This window comes from Elephas maximus, chromosome 3, assembly GCF_024166365.1.
Source record: "Elephas maximus indicus isolate mEleMax1 chromosome 3, mEleMax1 primary haplotype, whole genome shotgun sequence".
In the NCBI taxonomy this organism is placed as follows: domain Eukaryota; kingdom Metazoa; phylum Chordata; class Mammalia; order Proboscidea; family Elephantidae; genus Elephas; species Elephas maximus.
In genome coordinates, this window is record NC_064821.1 from 125,053,503 (window position 1) to 125,076,316 (window position 22,814).

At 37.9% G+C, this 22,814-nt stretch overlaps 1 protein-coding gene across 1 annotated transcript in view; it reads left to right on the plus strand.

Annotated features, from left to right (window-relative positions):
* AK5 (adenylate kinase 5) overlaps positions 1 to 22,814 on the plus strand; it is a 401,842-nt gene that overhangs the window by 8,808 nt on the left and 370,220 nt on the right. Inside the window, exon 2 of the mRNA XM_049875613.1 lies at positions 11,532 to 11,598. The gene's annotated coding sequence lies outside the window, so the exon portion shown is untranslated. The remainder of the gene's footprint in view (positions 1 to 11,531; positions 11,599 to 22,814) is intronic.

The window sequence follows — 22,814 nt, forward strand, 5'->3', positions numbered from 1 at the left end:
TTCTTGATTTTCTACAAAGAGTGCATAACACTTTTGTTATCAGAGAAAATGAAAGCTTTTAGTTTTTTTGTTGTTGTTCTGTTTTGTTTTGTTTTTAAGGAATAATGAACATTCCTCCCTCCATTTGAGTCTGGTAGCAGTAGTTGCTCAGTGCTAGAAATGGTCCGCTCACTCTGCTTGATTTAGGATATTTAGTTGAACCCGATTAAAGACCACACATTTTTCTCTCTCTCAAATAGTTCAGTCAAATGGAATAATTAATAAATTGAGGCCACTAGGCCAAAAAAGTAAAGTTAAAATAATGGTTAAAGAGCCTCCTTGTCAGAGCTGACATTAGGAAACTGTTAGATTTATGACCTTTTGGTAGTCAATCTATCAAAAAAGAGCCTGTGAAATGCACTTAACATTGACCTTGAGGGAAATAAGACCCAGCTACTTTGCTTGTTAAAGTTCTTTTTTATTGGATCAAAAATAAGGAACACAAAGTGAAAGAACAAAGGAAAATCCTTATTTGGGAATCAACACAAAATTGATCACTAACAGAATTTTTCTCAAAGGAATTTCTTAAATGAATAAAATCACTTGATACTAAAAATTAAAGATTTCAGAATCTTCTAGGTGTTACAATATCTAGATGAGTAGTCATTTTCCAAATTATAATTTGAGAATCCCTTTGCAGGGGAGGGGAGATGGAGAATAACATGGCTACAATCAATATGCACTAATAATTTTTGTAATTAAGGATTAACATCTCTAGCAAAACCAAAAGGATGAAATAGAGAGTCTATTAACAAATACTATACCTTTTATACCATCAGAGGAAACCCTGGTGGCATAGTGCTTAAGAGTTAGTGGTTAAGTGCTGTGGCTGCTAACCAAAAGGTCAGCAGTTCAAAACCACCGGGCACTCCTTGGAAACTCTGTAGAGCAGGGCAGTTCTACACTGTCCTATAGAGTCGCTACGAGTCAGAATAGACTTGACAGCAATGGGTTGTTTTTTTTTTTAATACTACCAAAAATCACTAAAGAAGTAAAATGCTATCCATTTTATTTAAGTGATCCTTTTTATTTGTTGTCTGTTTATTTGCTTCCCAGTACTTTTATGTGTCTATAACACTTTGAGTGGTAATGTCCTTTAATGAGAATCAGCACAAATATGATGCTGTTTAACAACAACAACAGCAAAAAAGTATCATAATATAGAATTGATTTAGAATGATGACAACATAATGAGAAGTTATAAGCTATTTTCAACAGAGATTTTTTTATCAGCTGAATTGCAGAGACTATAAATAAAATATTAGATGGTCCTCAAAAATGGAAAAAAAAAACTAAGACATACAGATATTCTCACTACAGATGAAATAAATAAAATATTTAGGACGTGTACTGGGTTGAATAGTGTCCACCCAAAATTGAAACCACACAATGTGGCCTTATTTGGAAATAGGGTCTTTGCAGATGAAATCAAAATAAGGTTCAAGATGAGATCATACTAGATTGGGTCTTAAATCCCATGACTGGTGTCCTTATAAGAGGAGAGGACACAGAGAGACACACGGAGATGAATACCATGTGAAGACACAGACAGAGATTGGAGTGATACAGCTACAAGCCAAGGATGGCCAGGACCCACCAAAAGCTAGGAAGAGGAAAGGGAAGATTCTTCCTAGAGAATTCAAAGACAGCATGGCCCTGCCAACACCTTGATTTCAGACTGCTAGCCTCCAGAACTGTGAGAGAATAAATTTCTGTCTTTCTAAACCACTCAGTTTGTGGTAGTTTGTTACAGCATCCCTAGAAAATAAATTCAGGATCTAATAGCTATTGTCATAACCAACCAATAAGTTCTTGTATTTTGCTATCTGCATTCACTGTTTCCTCCACTTCTTTAACTTCTTTTATGGTACAAATGGAGACCAACAAAGAGAACAGTTTGTCTTGTGGTGTTTATAACAATCAGTATTTATTCATTTACCAAACATTTAAGCACTAGATTAGTTAGAATGATTTTGCCCACAAATAAAAAATCCAACTAAAAGGGACTTAAACAGTGAAAATACTTAATTACCTAGCAAGAACAGCAGTCTGCTGAAGAGTGGTTTGCCAACTCAATAATTCCTTCAAAGGTCCTTTTGTTCCACCATCCCAGCTTATTGGCTTTAGGACTCTGATTTGTTCCTCATGGGAACAGGATGGCTGCTGAAGTTCCAAATATCATATCCCTTTACTCTTGTCTTTTATTAAGAAGGAAAATCTTAATAGCCTCCTAGTAGACTCCCCTTTATATCTGATTGTCATGGGATTGGTCACATGCACATTTCTGGGCCAATTGCTAACAAAGGGGTACAGGATTGTTAACGATTATCCTAGATCAGTCACTGTTAGTCCCTGAGGGCTGGTAACACTGCTTCCAGAATTAGAATAATTGGGGTTCCATGAGCAAGAAAAAAGGAACAGAATTGGTGCATCAAAAAATATGCTATTTAATTTGACTAGGGAGGCAGATTGCTCTCCAAAATACATGCCACATCTAAACTCCCACCAGCAGTGCATGAAGATTTCTATGTCACCTCACTTGGCATTTGTCTTTTCTCTTTTCCATTCTAATAGGTGTAAACTCATACCTCATTATTTTAATATGCATTTCTCTGAGTACTAATGCTTTTGAGTATGTCTTCATATGGTTGTTAACCTTTTGGATTTCATCTTTTGTAAGTTGCCTGTTAGTATTCTTTACCCATTTTTTATGCTGTTTTCTTTCTTTTTCTTGTTTATTTTCAGGAATTCTTTACATAGTCAAAATATTTAATCATTTGTTTATTTTAGACATTTCAAATATGTTCTCCTCATTCTGTAACTGGTCTTTTAACTTTGCCCATGTTATCCTTCATTAACGGAAATCCTTAAGTTATAAAATTGAAGTCTACACACCTCAGGGAGTTATTATGAACTTTAAATAACATAATGTATGTAAAAACTCCTGGCTACAGTGCCAGGTACAAAGTAAGAGCTCAATAAATAAATTTCAGATATTATTGTTGCTTTTATTCATTTGAACTTACCTCTCCCAGAAAAGCTACACTTCCCTTTTGTTCCCAGTGCACCCTATATACATTTCTATTGTAGCATTCATTACAGTATCACTCATGGTAGAAAGAATGAACTTTTTTGAGGTTGAGGACCATGCCTTATTTATCTTTGTATTCATGACCCAGGATGTTGCTAAAAGCTGCTCCATAAATGTTTGTTAAATAAATAGATATATCAATGAGATTTAAAAGAAATTTAAATAGTGAACAATACTAATTGGGGAAAAGAATAAAAGTAAAAGCCACAGAAAAGTTTTATGCTTAAAAAAATGAATTAAAAAAAGCACAGTCGACAATATTGCTTTACAAGAAAAGCTAATTGTCAAGGATCAAATTCAGAATTAATCTAGAACAAAGAAAAAAAGTGTGTGAAAAAAAGAGTCAATTAATACTAAGGAAAAAAAGACATTTAAAAAAGATCAACCTACATATAATTTTATTTTGACTAATGTTATTTTTACCTATAGCAAATATTTTTAAACACATCTGCTAACAAATAGCAAGGTGGGTAGAATTTAATTGCAAACAAGCAGAGCCATTAGATGAGGTAGTCAGCCAAAGAGTGAAAGAGAAAAGTTAAAGGTCATAGATAATCCATAAGTATGTAATCATTACCTAGACCTTTAGTGTTGGCTATATATCAACACTTGACAGATTCATCAACAACTGAGAAATTGAGACTCATAAAATTTTTCACTAGCCCCAAAATTTTGTCCGGTAATGACTCTGAATTACCCAAATGTCACCATTCCCCTGCAGCACCATCTCAGTATTTACTATAATTTTCTTAAATGTGCATAGATGAGCAAATGTTCATCATTTTTGTTTAAAAAATTAGGACTTTAAATTTCAGTTTAATAGATCTAAGTTAGACATCAGAAAGAAATTGACAACCATAATTTTTTTTAAGCAGGTTGTAAACTACCTCTCTGGAGATTTTTAGAATATTGTAAAGGCCGCATCTTCTCAATGTTTTTGGCAGTAAGATCTATTTGTACTTCTTAATCTTCCTATTTGTGCGTTTGGTTTTCTTATTGTCTAAAAGTAAACCTAAAATGTGAAGCCCCTTCCAAATCCCCGATGCCAACAGTGGTAAAAAAATATTTTTCTCAACTCCCTATTTGTTGAATTTCTTAGTTTGAACCTTACAATCTTACATATAATCACCATGACTCACTACTTATGGAGGCAATGCTGACTATAGATATGCAATCCATCTAGAGACTTTTAGGTCTCTGCCATCTCTGATGTCTCAGTGGTTAAAAGTATAGCCACTGAAATAGTTAAACATAGAATTATCACATCACCCAGAAATTCCACTCCTAGGTATACACCCAAGAGAATTGAAAGTAGGGACTCAAACAGATACTGTACACAACTGTTCATAGTAGCATTATTCCTAATAGCCAAAAGGTAGAAAAAATCCAAGTATCCATTAACAGATGATTGGATAAGCAAAATGTAGTATATACACACCCACTACCATGGAGTTGATTCTGACTCACGGCAACCCTGTGTATTGGGTAGAACTGCACCTCATAGTGTTTTCGAGGCTGTGACCCTTCAGAAGCAGATCATCAGGTCTTTCTCCCAAGGCACCTCTGGGTGGGTTCTAGCCCCTAGCATTTTGGTTAAGTAATAGAGTACATAACCGTTCATGCCCCCCAGGGACTCCACAATGGAATACTGTTCAGCCATAAAATGGACTGAAGTTCTGATACATGTTACAACATGGATGAACCTTGAAAACATTATCTAAGTGATATAAGCCAATCACAAAAGGACAAATATGGCATAATTACACTTACATGAAATAGACAAATAGACAAGAAGTAGAATAGAGGTTTTCAGGGGCTGGGGAGAATGGGGGAGTTTTTGCTTAAGAGGCTCAGAGTTCCTCTTTGGGGTGACGAAAGTTTTGGAAGTAGATACTGGTTAAGGTTGCACAACATTTTGAATATAATTAATGCCACTGAATTGTACATTTTAAAGTGGTTAAAATGGCAAATTTTATGTTATATAAATTTTATCAAAATAAAATAAAAAAAGAGATACAGCCCCTGGAATCAGGACTCCTTGGGTTTGAAGCGTAGCTGTAGATTGCTAGCTGAGTCTACTTGGGCAAGTTAGCTAATCCTCCTAAGCTTTGGTTTTCTCATATAGAAAATGGAAATAATAATGTTTACTTCATAGAGTTGCTATGGACTTAACAGAAATAATGCTTATATGCATGTCAAAGCCCTTAGCTAGGTGCATGATGCATAACGAGTGTTCAATTAGTGTTCCCACCTCCACTGCCATCAAGATGATTCCAACTCATAGTGACCCCATAGGGTTTCCAAGGCTGTAATCTTTATGGAACAGACTGCCGCATCTTTCTCCTTGGAAGGGCTGGTGGGTCCTAACAGCTGACCTTTTGATTAGCAGCCAAGTGCTTTAACCACTGAGCCATCAGGGCTCTTCAATGAGTGTTAGTTATCAATATTTCCTTCTTCTCATCCCCTGGTCATTAGCCTCACTCTCTGTCTCCAGCCGAATTCTTTAGATTGTCCCATCAGAAAATCACATTGCAGGTCCATGGGGCAAAAATTATTCTGATTGTCTGACTTGTAAATGGATTGGAAAATTTACTTCTGGTGCTTTTATAGAATTTCACTTATTTTTTTTAATTATTAAAGGATTTTTTAATGTTCCTGTTTTTCCTATGACTTCAAGAAAATCTTTGCAAAAATTCAAATTTGTCTTCTAATATTTCTACCCATGAAAATAGTAAAATAAGTAGAATTGTGTTACAATCTATAGTTCCAGATAGTTCTTTCTCTAATAGAATATTCTGGCATGGAATAAACTGAAATTTTCCCCACAAACTAGATCTTTCTTAGAATTTAAAATTTTATCTACCAGTTATGATGGAAGAGCCTAATCTTTTTAAGAATGATTTCAAAATCTTCTTTGCCTATAGCAGATAGATTGTTTTGAACAGAGAAGTACTTACCAGTGAAAGATATTTAGGTTTATTATGTCAGTAAGTTTCTATAGCTGTAGCTTTGTTGTTTCAAAAAAACAAAAACAAAAATTACTTTAGTTCTTAAGGGCATCATTAGGTACAGAGGTCTAAGAACAAACTTAATCAAAATAAAATGCCTTTTGCTCCTTTCGTTTCATGTCAGTACCATAAAATGAATATGAATGCTTTGTTTACATTTTATTCCTTTTTACAGTTGGGTCTTTTTATCACTTGAGATGAAAGTTGATTTTTCAAATAAGTAAAACAAATTTTAGTGTCCCCCATGTGTCTCTCTCTAGTTTTCTCCATCCTTTCTTTAAAGAGGATTTATGATTATTTATTCCAAAAACAAAAGTTAATGAGACAATTTTAAGCCATGTTCAAGGGTTCAAAGGAAATTTTAGACACAATTAGAGAACATTAAACTGATTTTGGACACCTTAATGAAGACATAATTCAAGCAAGAGAAAGCACTTTCTCAGTAACTACTATGTGCCAGGCAGCACAGTGAGCACTAAGGATAAAAAACTAAATAGCAGAGTTCTCAGTTGCAAGGGACTCATTTTGCAGGAAGGTAGGCAGAGAGCAGTCCCTTCAACAAATAATTGTGTTACAGCTTTATAGAGCTGTAATGTAGGTATATCTAAAATCCTACTGGAGTACAGAGAAATTGTTCATTCCATTTAACCTCTTTAACTCTAGATTCTCCATTTAAATAATGGAGATTAATATTAGCCCTTAACTCATAGGATTATTAAAAAGATCAAATGACATAATAAATGTAAAATGCTTAGTACAGTGCCTGCCTTATGGTAAGTGTTCAATAAATGTAGCTGTAAATAATTAAGAGTCAGGCTAGAGAAAAAAAACAGTAATAATGGAAAGAGGAGTTTCATTCAAGAGACACTTTAAAAGTAAAATCAACATAATTTGCTGACTGATTATTAACCCAGATTTTTTTGAGTACCTACTACATGGCAAGCACCTGTAGACAGTGAAAACACAGACATGGTGCATGTTCTTATGAAGCTTATTCACCAGTGGAGCAGCACACTATGTGGTTCATGGAAAGAGAAAGAAAGGAAGGAAGGAAGGAGAGAAGGAAAGAAGAAAGGGAGGGAGGGAGGGAGGGAGGGAGGGAGGGAGGGAGGGAGGGAGGAAGGAAGGAAGGAAGGAAGGAAGGAAGGAAGGAAGGAAGGAAGGAAGGAAGGAAGGAAGGAAGGAAGGAAGGAAGGAAGGAAGGAAGGAAGGAAGGAAGGAAGGAGGGAAGGGAGAAAGAAAGGAAAGAGAGAAAGAAAGGAAGGAAGGGAGGGAGGAAGGAAGGAGAGACAGAGAGAAAGAAAGAAAGGGGGACAGAAAGAAAGAGAGAGGGAGGGAAGAAAGAAAGGAGGGAAGGAGGAAGGAAGAAGAAACAAGAAAGAGAGAAAGAGGAAAGGAAAGAAGGAAGGGAGTGATGGATAATAAAAAAAATTATGGATAATAGAGAATAATAAAAGAGGAGCTAGATTGATTTCGTTAGTTAGATCAATTTAGTTATATCAGTTACAACTCTGAGAAGGTAGCATTTAAATTGAAATGTGAAGAATCCTAAGGAGCCAGCCATGAAAGGGGATAAAAGCCATTAGGCTTTGCAAGAGATTAGTGGCATGAGATGAGCTGGAGAATTAGGCAGGGATCAGTTTGTGCAGGACATTTAAGACAATGGTAAATTTTTCTATTTTATTCTAGGTGTAATTAGATGCCTCCAAAGTGTTTTAAGCAGGGGAGTGATTTGCTATGGAGGAAATGGAAGAGCTGAGAAGCAGTTAGGTAACTAAGATGATAGCAAATACAGAAGGAGGAGCAATCTGGGATTGTGGGGGCTAATAGTTCAGTTTACGATATTTTAAGTTTCAGTTACCTATGGAGCCATCACACTAGAAACATTGGCCCAGAATGGGCTTAGTAGAAGAGTCAGGACAGAAATAAGCATTTGTCAGTCATAAGCTGGTCCTGGAAGTCACAGGTTATATCACCTAGGGAGCACCTGTAGATCAGGATTTAGGCAGAGAAAGAGTGAAAGCAAGGCTAAAAGGGGGAAGTCAGGGAGGAGGAAGTACCAAGAAGGAAAAAAAACAAACAAAAAAAAAGGAGGGGAGCTAAAGAAGCCACATGAGAAAAGAATTTCAGGGGGCTGTGGGACGTGCAACAAATATCAAGAAAAGAGAGGTGTAGGAAGAGGTGCTAGATCCAAGGATTAAGAAGTAATTATGACTTTTGCTTGGAAACACTAGTGGCATAGTGGTTAAGAGCTATGGCTGCTAATCAAAAAGTCAGCAGCTCGACTCCATCAGGCATGCCTTGGAAACTCTATGAGGCTGTTCTACTCTGTCCTATAGGGTCGCTATGAGTCGAAACTGAGTTGACAGCAACTGATTTGGTTTGGTTATGACTTGCTAGAACAATTAAAAATCATCACTTATTTTCCAAAGAAACCCATTCAGAACTGGGCCAATTCAATCAAATTCAATCACTGTAACAACTACTCAAATTACTTACATGCAACTGTTATATAATTAGATATCTTTATATTTTATAGCTTTGTTATATCATTGTAATGAATCATTGTTTCAATTCTTCTTTTGGTTTTTGAATTTCCAGTGGGGGGATATAATAAACTGGTAGAAAGGCTTCAGAGTGGAATTCAAGCTGAATTTGAAGCAAGGGTATGTTTTCAATACGTGGAATTGGGGAAGCAGATTTCAGATGCTTGAAAAGATGCAAAATTGTTAATGTTCAAAAGCAAGAATTTCTGGGAAGATAATAATTTGACTAACTTAGTAGGGCTGCCTGAGGATTCTTTTATGGCTGCTGTTAGAGGCAAAACTAGAAAGCTGGTTTATAACAGAATGTGAAGGAGCCGAAATGGAAGATTCAAACATGTTTGAATCTTCTCCTGTTGGTAATGGCCAATCCCTGAGGACGAGGATGTAAGGAAGACACAGGAGAAAACTACTGTTAGTCTGAGGATGGTGGATGACGGACTGTAGGCAGCAAGGCAGCTTGGTCTGTTGTGAGTGCTTTGTTATCTTGATTTATTTTTGTGATTTCCCTCTCTGGATTGACATCTGGTTGCTCTGCCCTGTGTTCTAGTCTTGGGTTGATAAAAAAAAAAAAAATTTTTTTTTTTTGGGTTGATATCTGATATTACTGATTTTCTAACCAGAGAATTCCCTTTACCATTTCTTGTAGTTTTCATTTGGTTTTTACGAATTCCCCAAACTTCTGTTTATCTGGAAGTGTCCTAATTTCATCTTCATATTTGAGAGACAGTTTTGCTGGATACATGATTCTTACTTGGTGATCTTTTCCTTCAATGCTTTTTGTAAGCCATCCCATTGCCTTATTGCCTGCATGGTTTCTGCCAAGTAGTCTGAGCTTATTTTTACTGATTCTCCTTAGTAGGTGACTTTTCGTTTATCCCTAGCCACTCTTAAAATTCTGTCTTTATATTTGGTTTTGGCAAGTTCGATTATAACATGCCTTGGTGTGTTTCTTTTAAGATCTACCTTATGGGGAGTTCAATGAGCATCTTGGGTAGATATCTTCTCATCTTTCACGATATCAGGGAAGTTTTTTGCCAACAAATCTTCAACAATTCTCACTGTGTTTTCTGTTATCCTTCCCTGTTCTGGTGCTCCAATCACTCATAGGTTATTTCTCTTGATAGAGTCCCATGTGATTCTTAGGGTTTCTTCATTTTTTTTTAATTCTTTTATGTGATTTTTCTCAAATATATTAATGCCAAGTGTTTCATCCTCAATCTCACTAATTCTGGCTTCCATTTGCACAATTCTGCTCCTCTGACTTTCTATTGAATTGTCTAATTCTGTAATTTTTTATTGTTAATCTTCTGAATTTCTGATTGCTGTCTCTCTATGGGTTCTTGCAGCTTATTAAATTTTTCATTATGTTCTTCAATGGCCTTTTTAATTTCTTCAACTGTTTTATCTGTGTGTTCCTTGGCTTGTTCTGCATATTGTCTGATCTCCTTCCTAATCTCATTCCTGATGTCTTGAAGAGTTCTGTATATTAACCTTTTGTATTCTGCATCCAGTAATTCCAGGAGGGATCCTTCATCCAGAAGATCCCTTGATTCTTTGTTCTCAGAGCTCGTGGAGGCAATCATGGTCTGCTTCTTTATGTGATTTGATATTGACTGTTGTCTCCGAACCACCTGTAAGTTATCATATTAGTTTATTTTATGTTTGCTTACTGTATCCTAGCTTCTTGTTTTGTTTTGTTTTGATATGCCCAAATGGGTTGCTTGAGTGAGCTAGCTTGATTATTTTCCCCTTTGAAGTTCTTACATCCTGTCGCCAGATGGCCAGAGCTGTTATCAGGTATATTATCCTGCGAGTCCATTTACCCTTCTTGTATGGATTCAGCTTAGGTGTCCAGGTAGCTGATCATCAAGTGAGTGGTACAGACTCTGTCCTACAGTCTTAGAGGGGTAGGGTGATTGATGTAGGTACCGGTATCTGGTTGCAGCAGGGGGTCATTCTCTGAACAAGGAAGGGGGCTGACAACCTTCCCCCGAGTGTCTGTGAGGAAAATGAATCCCTGTTCCCTAGAGCTCACAGGTGGGTGAGTTCTGCAGACAAACCATGGTCACCATGGTTGTAAGGACTGGGAGGTACCAGTTATCCTTGGGCCCCTGTCACAGGTGGCTGGGTGACCTGAGTGGAGCCACTAGTCCTTAGGCCCCTGATGTGGGTAGGTGAGGACCCGGTTTAATAGGCAAAGCTGGTGTCAAATATCAAACACCCACCTCTTCACCACATAGCTGAAACAGTTGCAGTCTGCCAGCGAGGGCCTATTCTCCTGAAATAGGCTCACACAGGTCCATGCGGGGGGGGAAGGTATTCAAAGTTCATGGACTGTTTATGCCTGGACAGGAGCAGCCTCTGTCCTGAGCTCCCCAGCTTAGTGGAGCTGGCAGATTATCTTTCCCCCACTTGTGAATTTATTCCTTCTCCAAGGCCAGGAGAATGGCTTAGAGCACTCAGCAGAGACTATCTCAGGTCCAGAGAAATCAACAGCCATGGAAGCTGGCTGGGGGCCGGGGTCATGGAAAAATATACACAAGTTCTCAGCTTTTGCTGAGGGCTCCATTATTCTCTGGTTCTGGAGATGTGAGTAGGCTGTGCAGCTGGCTGTTTCTCCCTGAGGAAACTGTGGCTGAACGCTACCACCAGCCCACAGTAGTCACTCCTGGGAATGGTGCCTGAGGGTTCCTGGCGATTCACATCCAGCAACTCATCTCCACTTCTGAACTATCTCTCCCTCCCTCTGCTGCTCAGCCTGTTTTCTAACTTTGCCTTTGATGTTTAGGGCTTCTAGCTTGTCATAAATATAATCATTTCACTTGTTTTTTTTTTTTTTTTTTTCAGGTCTTTGTTGTAAGAGAGATCACCAGAAGCATCTGACTACTCCACCATCTTGGCCCTGACTCTCAAGGTAGGTTAGTCTGTGCCCTACCCCAATTAGGCAAAAGCCCGGCGCTTAGTAGGCTCTATCAAATCTTCATCAATCAAGACAGAGTTGGAGGAAAAAATTGAAGAACAAAAACTGTGTCTTGGATGATGAAGATTCTACTAGATAGAGCCTACTAAGCACCTGGCCTTTGCCTAACTGGGAATCAGAATCTTTGCCAGGCTCGACTATCCAAAATCTATTCACCCATCTAAGAAGCAAGGTGGAATGTGAGACCCAAGATATAGAGCCAAAAACAGGGCAAGAGTAACCAAGCTACTCCCCTCCCCTCCCCCCCAATAATAAATAGGGGCAGGAGGAGGTGAGGCTAAAGAAATTCCTAAGTCAGAGTGTAGGTGCTGAGATAATAGGCTACCACAGCCCAACTTGAGAGTCAGGATGGAGACAGAGTTGCAAATAAAAAATATTTCAAAGTATTAATGCTTGATATTTGGTAATTGTTGGAAGCCAAGAGGAAGTGTTCTGCCCAGCATGACTAGGAAATGGTGAAGCCATTAAGAAAAATGAAGACAAAAGTGGAGGCTAATTTTGAAAGGTGAAGAGAAGATAAAATTTTTGTTTCTGGACGTGTTATTTTCAGGCAATGCTATACTGAAGCAGAAACATCATTAAAGCAGTTGAAAATATGGGGTTGGGGTCAGCGCTGATAGTAGATACTAAATGTATAGACATGCCAGATGAAAGTTTAGAAATGGACAAAATTTCAAAGACAGGAAGTCTAAGAAGTGAAAAAGCAACAGGCAAGAACTGAACCTCTCTCTTTGGGACAAAAGTAGGAACAGAGAAAAAGTAGTTTATGAGGCCAGCATTACTCTAATACCAAAACCAAAGAAAAACATTACTGGGGAGAAAGATTATAAACCAATATCTCTCATGAACAGGAACATAAAAATCCTCAATAAAATATTAGCAAATCAAATCCAACAATGTATAAAAAGCAATATACACCACAACCAAGTGCAGTTTATTCCAGGTATGCAAAGGTGATTCAACATTCAAATATCAATTCACGTAATCCATCCCAACAACAGGCTAAAAAAGAAAAATCATATGATCGTATCAGTGAATTCAGAAAAAACATTTTACAAAACCCAACATCTATTCATGGTAAAAGCTCTCAGGAAATAAGAAAGAGAGGGAACTTCCTCAACTAGATAAAGACCATCTACAAAAAACCTACAGTTAACATTATACTTAATGGTGAGAAACTAAATGCTTTTCCCCTAAGATTGGGAACAAGACCAGAATGTTTCCTCCCACCACTCTTATTCAACATGGTATTAAAGAGCTTAGCTATGCAATGAGACAAGAAAAGGAAATAAATGTTACACAAATTCCGTAGGAAGAAATAAAACTGTTTTTGTTTGCAGATGACATGGTTGCCTATGGATAAAATCCCAAAGACTTGACGTAAAAGCTCCTGGAATTAATAAGCAATTATAGCAAGATTGTAGTTTTCAATGTCAATACCCAAAATCAATTGCTTTTCTACACACCAGCAATGAACAATTGGAATTTGAAATTAAAAACACAACACCATTTACATTAGCACCAAAAAAAATTTTAAATTACATATACATCTAACAAAATATGTTCAAGATCTGTATGAGGAAAACTACAAGACTTTGATGAAAAAAATCAAAGAAGATCTAAATAAATGGAGATATATTCTGTCTTCACTGATAACTAGACTTAATATTATCAAGTTGTTAATTCATTCCCATATGATGTACAGAATCAACGCAATGTCAATCGGCAAGTTATTTTGTGGGTATTGACAAACTAATCTTAAAGTTTCTATGGAAAAGCATAAGATCCAAAGCAGCCAACACAATACTGAAGAAGAACAAAAGGACTGACATTACTTGACTTCAAGACTTTCTATAAAACTACAGTGATCTAGACAGTCTGTTATTGGAGAACGAACATAAATCAATGGAACAGAATAGTGAGCCCAGATATAGTCACACAAATATAGCCACCTGATCTTTGACAAAGAAACAAAAGCAATCCCATGGAGAAAGGATAGTTTTTTCAACAAATGGTGCTGGAACAACTGGACATCCATATGCAAAAAAAAAAAAAAAAAAGAATCTAGGCACCGACCTTACACCTTTTGAAAAAATTAGATGAAAATGTGTCATAGACCTAAATGCAAGACACAAAACTATAAAACTTCTAGAAGATACCATAGGAGAAAATCTAGGTGACCTTGGGTTGGCAATAAGTTTTTAGATACAACACTAAAAGCACAATCCATGATGGAAAATATTGATAAGTTTAACTTCATTAAAATTAAAAACTTCTCCTCCGTGAAGGGTGCTATTAACGGAATAAAAATACAAGTCGCGGACTGTGAGAGAATATTTGCAAAACACATATCTGATAAATGACTTGTATCCAAGATATATAAAGAACTCTTAAAATTGAACAATGGTAAAACAATCTTGTTTTAAAGTAGGCAAAAGATCTGAACAAAAACCTCACCAAAGATATACGGATGACAAATAGGTGTATGAAAAGATATTCAATATCACATGTCATTAAAATTGCAAATTAAAACAACAATGAGGTACCACTACACACCTAATAAACCAAAACCAAACCCACTGCCGAGTCGATTCCGACTCACAGCGACCCTATAAGACAGAGTAGAACCGCCCCATAGAGTCTCCAAGGAGCGCCTGGCGGATTTGAGCTGCCGACCTTTTGGTTAGCAGCTGTAGAACTTAACTGCTAAGCCACCAGCGTTTCCACACACCTAATAGAATGACTAAAATCAAAACACTGACAAAACCAAATGATGGTGAGGATGTGGAGCGACAGGAGCTCTCATTCATTGCTGGTGGGAATGCAAAATGATACAGGCACTTTCAATGGCAGTGAAACTCTTCTGCGTGATGTTGTAATGGTTAATACATGATGTTATGCATTTGTCAAAACCCATAGAACTGTACAACACGAAGAGTGAACCTTAATGTAAACTATGGAGTTTTGTTAATAATAATATCTCAATACCGGTTCAGCAATAGTAACAAATGCACCACACACGCTAATACAAGATTTTAATAATAGGAGAACGTTACGGCTGGTGGTGGGGGAATGGAGGGGGGAGGGGATAACATGGAAACTGTACTTTCTGCACAATTTTTTCTGTAAACCTAAAACTGTTACAAAAAAAAACTGTATTAAAAAGATAAAAATAAAAAAGAGATTGGTGGAAGAAGTGGGCAGAAAATTAATATTGACAAGTGGCACAGAAACCTAGATAGGAATATACAAATGGAGATGGTCACCAGGTAAAAGTGTATGCCATGGAAATAATAGCCTGAAGTACTCATCAATGTGCCTTCTAAGCCCCCTGGACATTCTCCATTGCCCATTCCCCAGCACTTACTAATATAAGTACCCCCCCCCCCGACTTGGTCAAAGGCCATTACCTCCAAGGGGCAGCAGGTAGTGAGAAGACACAGTCAGCACTAAGTTTTTGAATTCCAAAGTAGGTTCTTGAAACTTGTAAGTTTTTAAGTTTTAGAAGACTGAGTCATAGAAAAATTGAGGTCTAAAATTTCCTTCATTAAAAAAAAATAGATTTAAAAGACTCAGAATAATATCCACCTGCCTTTTTCTGAGAAGAGCTTCAAGGGAGGAAAGGGAAAGCTTAGACACTGGCAAGACCTTAAGAGAGGGCTTTTCTCTGCCACCTAGTGTTTGGGAACAGTGGTGTCTGATAGGCCCAAAATATAAATTTTAGGGGGATTCTCTAGAGGGGACTTGTTCCCCATCTGGAACTTTAAAAGTAATGTAATCCTACAGATGATCCCAAAGGCCTATCTTGCGCCACAAATGGACAGAAAAGTCCGGGAACAACTCTGAGTCACTCATAGCCCCAGAGAAGTGAGAGGCAATAGCCAAATCTTCCCCTTTCTTCACAGAAGGAAACATACAAAGGAAATAGCCAGAGGCCCAAAGGGTCTCGAAGTTCTTAAAAAAGGAAAGAACATAACTGCAGATACCAGCAAGGACTGTGCGAGCAGAAAGCTAGACATGGACCTAGTGTACATTAGCATGAGCAATCACCAGCCACCTCAGAGAACTGCAAAGCAGGGTTCTCTACTCACTCAATGCCATGGTGCCATATGTGACCTCTGCAGCACCTGCCCAACTCCCAAATGAGATGCCATTCTGGGGAGAAGGGAAGAAGAGAGTTTGCTCTGAATTAAGTGTAAACCTGAGATGACTGAGAAATAACTGTATTCACTGAGTTTACCTCAAGTAACAAGATAAAGCTTTCTGACATGAGGTGAAAAACAGGAGCTAGAGGTAGAAATTAAATTCAGTTCGAAAATAAAGTGAGCTGCCATCTTTTGCACGCATGAGTTTGTGGCTGTGCAATTTGTAGCCACTACACATACAAGCCTAATAACTACGTTGATTCTTGAATACTCATAATATTCTGTTTTGGATGCAGATTTTTAAAAGCCAGAGACAAGCCTAATAACTACTTTGATCCTTGAGTAATCATAATATTCTGCTTTGGATACAGATTTTTAAAAGCCAGAGCAAATGCTAAAAATTAAAGATAAAATTATACCTAAGAAATGTATAACAGTGCCACAAGGGTTATATATGAGGTTACGTATATTAAAAAAAAATAAATTTAGTGTTCCATTGTACCTATAATTAAGTGATACATCTACTCAATTTTCATTACTGTTTTTCTAACTATGTCAACTATAATCTGTACAGTTTAAGTATGCCAAATATCATTTGATTTCTATTCTAAGAATGTAGAAACAGTAATTTTCAGAAACAAGTCAATAAAACACTTTTGAAATTACTTGGACAGAAGATCAATTTTTACCCCCAAAATGCCACATCACGGAACAAAGTGCTTTTAAAAATCCATTACTTTAATTCAGCTGAGGGATGTGAGTGAAGTGTAGTGATGATTTAGATGAACATAAAAAGCTTTATAGAGAAAATCTAACTCCATTTACTGCTCTGAATTAATAACATAGAATACTTATCAAAAAAAAAAAGTGCAGTATGCTACTTTAGTGCCAAACATTGTCTGCTTTGATCAACTTAAGATGTATGTAACCCTGGCTTTCTCAGGCACCCCAACCAGACACAGAGGTAGAAGGGTTAAGCGTAAGAAAAGCTAGTTCATGAATACGGTCTTTGGCTCTATCTGACCTTCTTCCCAGCAGAATTGCTGGAATATCTCAGTGTTGTATCAAAAAATATGCCAGAAACCTCAAATCTCTTCTGCCATAGTGTTAATTCCCTTACCAAACAGGGCATTGCTGTTACTGAGAGGTTCAGGAAGTCTCTGTTCTCCCACTATTTGCTCAATAGTCCTAATCTGGGAGTGCCACCATCAATCCAGGTGGGTCTCTTCTCTGTTTCTGAAGAGTTCCTTCAGGCGCCCGTTACAGAAAACCTATAGTGGGTACGTGGGTTAATTGCACTTCTCGGTCCTTCCTGCATGTTAAAAGTTGACAAAAGGCATTTCCACTTCAAAATTCCAAAACAATATATATTCTGCCAACAAAGCTTATGCCTGTTGAGCAGACTCTTGGAAAAAGGCAACCACTCTCCCAGTCTCTGCTCATCCAAAGACAGAAGTGAGGAGTGTGCCGACGCCCTCTGGAATCACAGTCCATTATCAGCAAACTCTTTATCTTCCCAACCTCTCCTCTCAGCATTTCCTTCACTTTCTTGCTTTATTGGAAATCTGGCTTTCCCTTCAGGCCCTCTTGAGTAGTGACTGCCTTTCTTCCCTAACCCTTGAAATACTGCACATGAAGGTAAAATAGGTGAGATAGACATCCACCTTGCTTCACCTCTGGATCATTTTCCTTTCCTCCTCTCTGAAACTCTCCAACTTTGAATCTTATATCATCTAACTATACCACCCACTATCTCTCATTTCAGTCATCCAACAGATTTTAGTTACTGGCTCATTGCCACTCTCCTTTACTGTCTTGATTCTTAGTGATTTCAATATCCTGGTAGATGATCCTAGAAGCTTCTAAGTTATTTTACCTCCTCTCCTCCACGATCTTGTTCTTCACCTTATCTCAATCAATCATTTCTATCCTATGTCCTAGACCTCATCATTACCAATAATTGCAACTCCTCTATAATCTAAATTTCCAGCCTCCAACTTCCTACCACCACCCATCATTTTTCCAGCTCACTTTCTTAGAACCCTGGTTCCAAATATCTCTGTCCATATCAAAATCAACAATCTATTGATTCTACCATTTTTACTTTCTCTCACCTCATTTAAGACCCTCACATACCTTTGTATACAGCTTAACCTCTGTGTTCAATCATTATAATCAATTCTTTTGTATCCATCCTCACTTCATCACAATCCAGCATATAGCACACATGCTTGGCTAAACCCTGTTGTTGTTGTTAACTGCTGTCAAGTTGTTCCCTGACTCATGGCAACCCCATGCACAATGGAACAAAATGCTGCCTGGTCTTGAGTCATCCCCATGATTGATTACAGATTGGACCATTGTGACCCATTTTCATTGGCTGATTTTTTTGGAAGCTCTGCTGAAACATGTTCAGAATCATAAACAACACACAGGCCACTGGTGATAGAAAGATGGTGGCTGCACAAGAATTGCATTGGCATGGAAGGTGAGAATTTTACCACTGAACCACCAATACCCTTGGCTAAGTCCTAATCCCTGTTAAATCCAACTCTCCATCAACAACTTGCTCATACCTCATATCTAATCCATCACCAAATACGTCTTCAGAGTATATCCTGAATCCAACTGTTTTTTTTATCAACTCCATCATCAACACCCTCATCCAAGCCACCATTATTTTTCTTTAAGATTACTGCAATAGCCTCCTAACAGGTCTCTCTGCCCTTATTCCCTAAAAGATATTCTCCATACAATAGCCAAAGCAAACCTAGTCAGATCATGTCACTCCTCGTTCAAAAAACTCCAGTGGCTTTCACCTTACCCAGAGTAAAAGCCAAAGTCCTCACAATGATCTATAAGGACCTGCCAACCAAATACTTGCATTAAACAAATATTCATTAAATGAATGGATATTTATGAATAAAAGACCATTCAAAAACCTCATCCACAACCTTTAAGGATGCTGTTTCTATGCTCTCCTCCTTGTAAAGTTAAGAGCTTCAGGCTCAAAGTGGGTTACTCTTGACATACCCTCCAGATCATTTGTGAATTTTTTTTTTCTTGTTTTGACTTGAACTCTGAGATCAAGAAACAAGTTTTGATTATTTTTTTACAACCCTATCACTGAATACTATGCCTGGCATAAAGTAGACACTCAACACATATTTGATGTGTGTATTTAAAATACTGTATGTTGAGGAGGAAAGGATCTATGTATAATTAGTGAACCTGCCCAAGGTGGCTTGACAGGTTCATTAACCAATATTAAATAAATAAGTCCCTGCTGCTACTCATCCTAAGAGGAGTCCTGGTAGTGCAATGGTTAAGCACTCACCTGCTAATGCTAAGGTTGGTGATTCAAACCCGCCAGTGGCTCTGTGGATGAAGACTTGGTGATCTGCTCCCATAAAGTTCGTTGCTGTTGTTATTAGGTGCGGCCGAGTTAGTTCTGACTCATAATGACCCTGTGTACGACAGAAAGAAACACTGCTCGGTTCTGTGCCATCCTCAAAATGGTTAAATATTAGTCTTATAAATAAAGGTTGCCCTTATAAATAAAGATTACAGCCTGGGAAACCCTATTGTATGGGGTAGTCCTACTCTGTCCTACAGGGTCAGTATAAATTGGAATCCACTCAACAGCACACAACGGCAACAGCAACACTCGTTCTATGAGATATTGCAAAATCCTCTCACATGAAAACTAGCTTCAGCAGAAATCAACACCTGCAATTTGGAGAGTCTGCTCCTGTGATCCATGTTTGAAATCCCAGTTCAGTTTCTCTGATCTCGATCTTTTCATTTATGGGACACTTCTTTCCCAATTGGTAAGCACACAGGTCTCCTGTACATCAGTATCAGTTGCTTTAGAGAATAACTGCCTACTTCTTTGGAACAACTCTCCGCAGAGGACTCACCAAAGTGAATTTCGTGTAATTAGTAGCTTAAGTCAACCACCTTAAACAAATTCCTCTCAAACATGATGGAAACTCATCCTTACGTATTTTTTGTATGACATAGTAACAAAGAGACAGACAGAAATTTCATATAAATTAATTTTGTATATATTTCTATATACAGACAGATACTTTCTGGAAGGAAAAATAAGACACTATTAATTTATTTTATTAATAGTAGTTATCCCTGGGCAATTAAATAAAGAGTTGGGATAGCGGGTGAAACAATAGAATTTTGCTTTATACTTCTGTACTTTTGGAAAGTTTTTAAATCCTTGAGCCTACATTACTTTGTTAATTCTTTTCATTCAATAAAACATTTGTCGAGCAATTAATATGGGCAAGATATCTACTTGGCTAGCTCAAAAGAAGACTATAATTCAGCAGAAAAGACAATTTCATACATTTCAACAATAGAAGTCACTTTATGTGGAAGAATATTGAAAAGAATGACAAGGGAGGAAGACATGGTGGGAGTGGGAGGATCACAGGAGGGCTTCGGTTCATGGAAACAAAGAACTAGACCCTAAATTGAGTTGAACAGAAGTTCCAGAAACTAATAGATGTTAGTGAGTCTTCCTCCAGTGCTACTAAATGTGGGACCTCGCTTCCTGTCACATCCAGCCCTCACAGTGATGTAGGAGATCAGGAATGTCTAGCATGTGCTAGACCAGATACGGGCTTCTTTTTTTAACTAGCCCTAAGTGAAGTGACCACCACCTGTCTGTCATTTTATGGTACTATGGTAGCTTGCATGTTGCTATTATGTTGAACAGGTTTCAGCAGAGCTTTGAGATGAAGATGGAGTAAGAATTAGCAATAAGAACAAGAAAACCAAAAGCAGATAAGGAAAATCAAAAGGTTCAGAAGAACCTATGCTTTCATGGAGCAGTGCAGGTCTCCCCACTGGTCATTTCTAGGGGGGTCAAACAGCCTGGGCAGGAACAATTAAACCATATATTTCTGTTACTTTGATCCCTCTTACTTCTCCCTTCTTCATTCAGTCTTTCCTAGGAGTGTTAATTATCAGAATTTAATAACCAAAAATTGACTCCTTTTCCCTCCATTATTCTTTTGTTTGTGCACTAAATATGGAGGAGTGAAATAATACTTTCACTTATCAGACATTTATTAAGTACTGTATATTAACAAAAGTTATTTTTTTAAAAACTTCCAAACAACCCTGTCCATCACTCATCTCTCAGTTTGTCAGACTGTGGTGGCTTACATGTTACTGTGATGCTGGACTGTATCACCAGTGTTTCAAATACCAGAGGGCCCATCCATGGTGAACAGGTTTCAGTGGAGCTTCCAAACTAAAACGCGCTAGCAAGAAAGATCTGGTGATCTGCTTGCAAAAATTAGCCAATGAAAGCCTTATGGATCACAACAGAATATTGCCTGATATAGAGCTGGAAGATGAGCCCCCCTAGGATGGAAGGCACTACACGATGGCTGCAACAATGGACTCAAGCATACCAGCTATCTTGAAGATGATGCAGGACTGGGCAACGTTTCATACCATTATATATAGGGTCACCACGAATTGGAGCCTACTCAAGAGGCAACTGACAACAACAGTAAGTGGAGTAAGGAGCCACCTCCTGCTCCAACAAGGCAGCAGCACTCTTGGTTCTTGATTAACCAAACGCTGCTATTGCGCCCTCTTCACCTCTACTGGGGTGTGTTCACCTCCTGCCTATTAGCAGCACACAGCACATGTGTCAGCTGGATTTGCGCTTTTCTTTGCCCAAAGAGTGACACAGGCAGGGGAGAAAAAAGTCATGATCTCGTTCAGTGATGCCTTTTTCTATTAAATGCTCACAGCAGGTACAGAGGTGAGCCAAGGCTTAGTGGTCACTTCTGCTTCCCAGTGTGTATGTCTTTGCAATCTGAGTTTCTGTCCTCTTCTGCTAGAGGTCTTATCTGGAGCTCTCTTCAATTTGGGAAGAAAGATTCTATTATTTATTTTTGAAATAGCTTAAATAAAGGGAAAAACAGTATAACTGTATAATAGTTCTGCAAATATACTTTGTTTCTGTGTTGGCATGTCCAATGGCCTCATTCAAGCCATTTCAAAATAACAGTTGACATTTATTGAGCCATGATCCTAGTGCTTTATGTGTATTAGTTCATTACACGTTCACAATGACTCTATAAGGTAGTACTTATTTTATCACCATTGTTCAGATGAGGAAATTAGGGCATTGAGAGCTTAAGAAATTAACCAAAGAGCTTAAGTAGCTTGCTGGAAAGAGCAGAATCACGACAAACCCCAGCAGTCAGACCATATTCTGCCATCTTAACGCCACATACTATACTGCCATATTACTATATAACCATAATGCAGAAGTTGGTAAAAATCTCAATTTTCTCATCTTTGGCATTAGTGCTTGGTGAGAAAATTTGAGTAAGTCATATTAACTGGTCTTCCTAGTAGGTCTGTGGATATTATCCTGTCACTGACAGCGTTGTACTTCAGGATAGATCTTGAAATGTTCTCTTTGACTATGAATGTGATGCTATTCCTCTTCAATTTGTGATTCCTGGCATAGTAGACCATATGATTATCTGATTCAAATTGGTCAATACAAATCTATTTCTGCTCACTAATGCCTAAGATATCAATCTTTATGGATTCCATTTCATTTTTGACGACTTCCAATTTTCCTAGATTCATACTTTGTACATTCCATGTTCTAATTATTAGTGGGTGTTTTCAGCTATTTCTTCTCATTTCAAGTCATGCCACCTCAGCAAATGAAGGTTCCAGTAGCTTTACTCCATCCGTATCATTAAGGTTGACTTTATTTTGAGGAGGCAGCTCTCCCTCAGTCGTCTTTTAAGCGCCTTCCAACCTGAGGGACTCATCTTCCGGTACTACATCAGACAGTGTTCCACTGCTATTCATAAGGTTTTCACTGGCCAATTTTTCTTCAGAAGTAGGGTGCCCAGGTCCTTCTTTCTAGTCTTTCATGGTCTGGAAGCTCAGCTGAAATCTATCCACAAAGGGTGGCCTTGCTGGTATTTGAAATACCATTGGCAA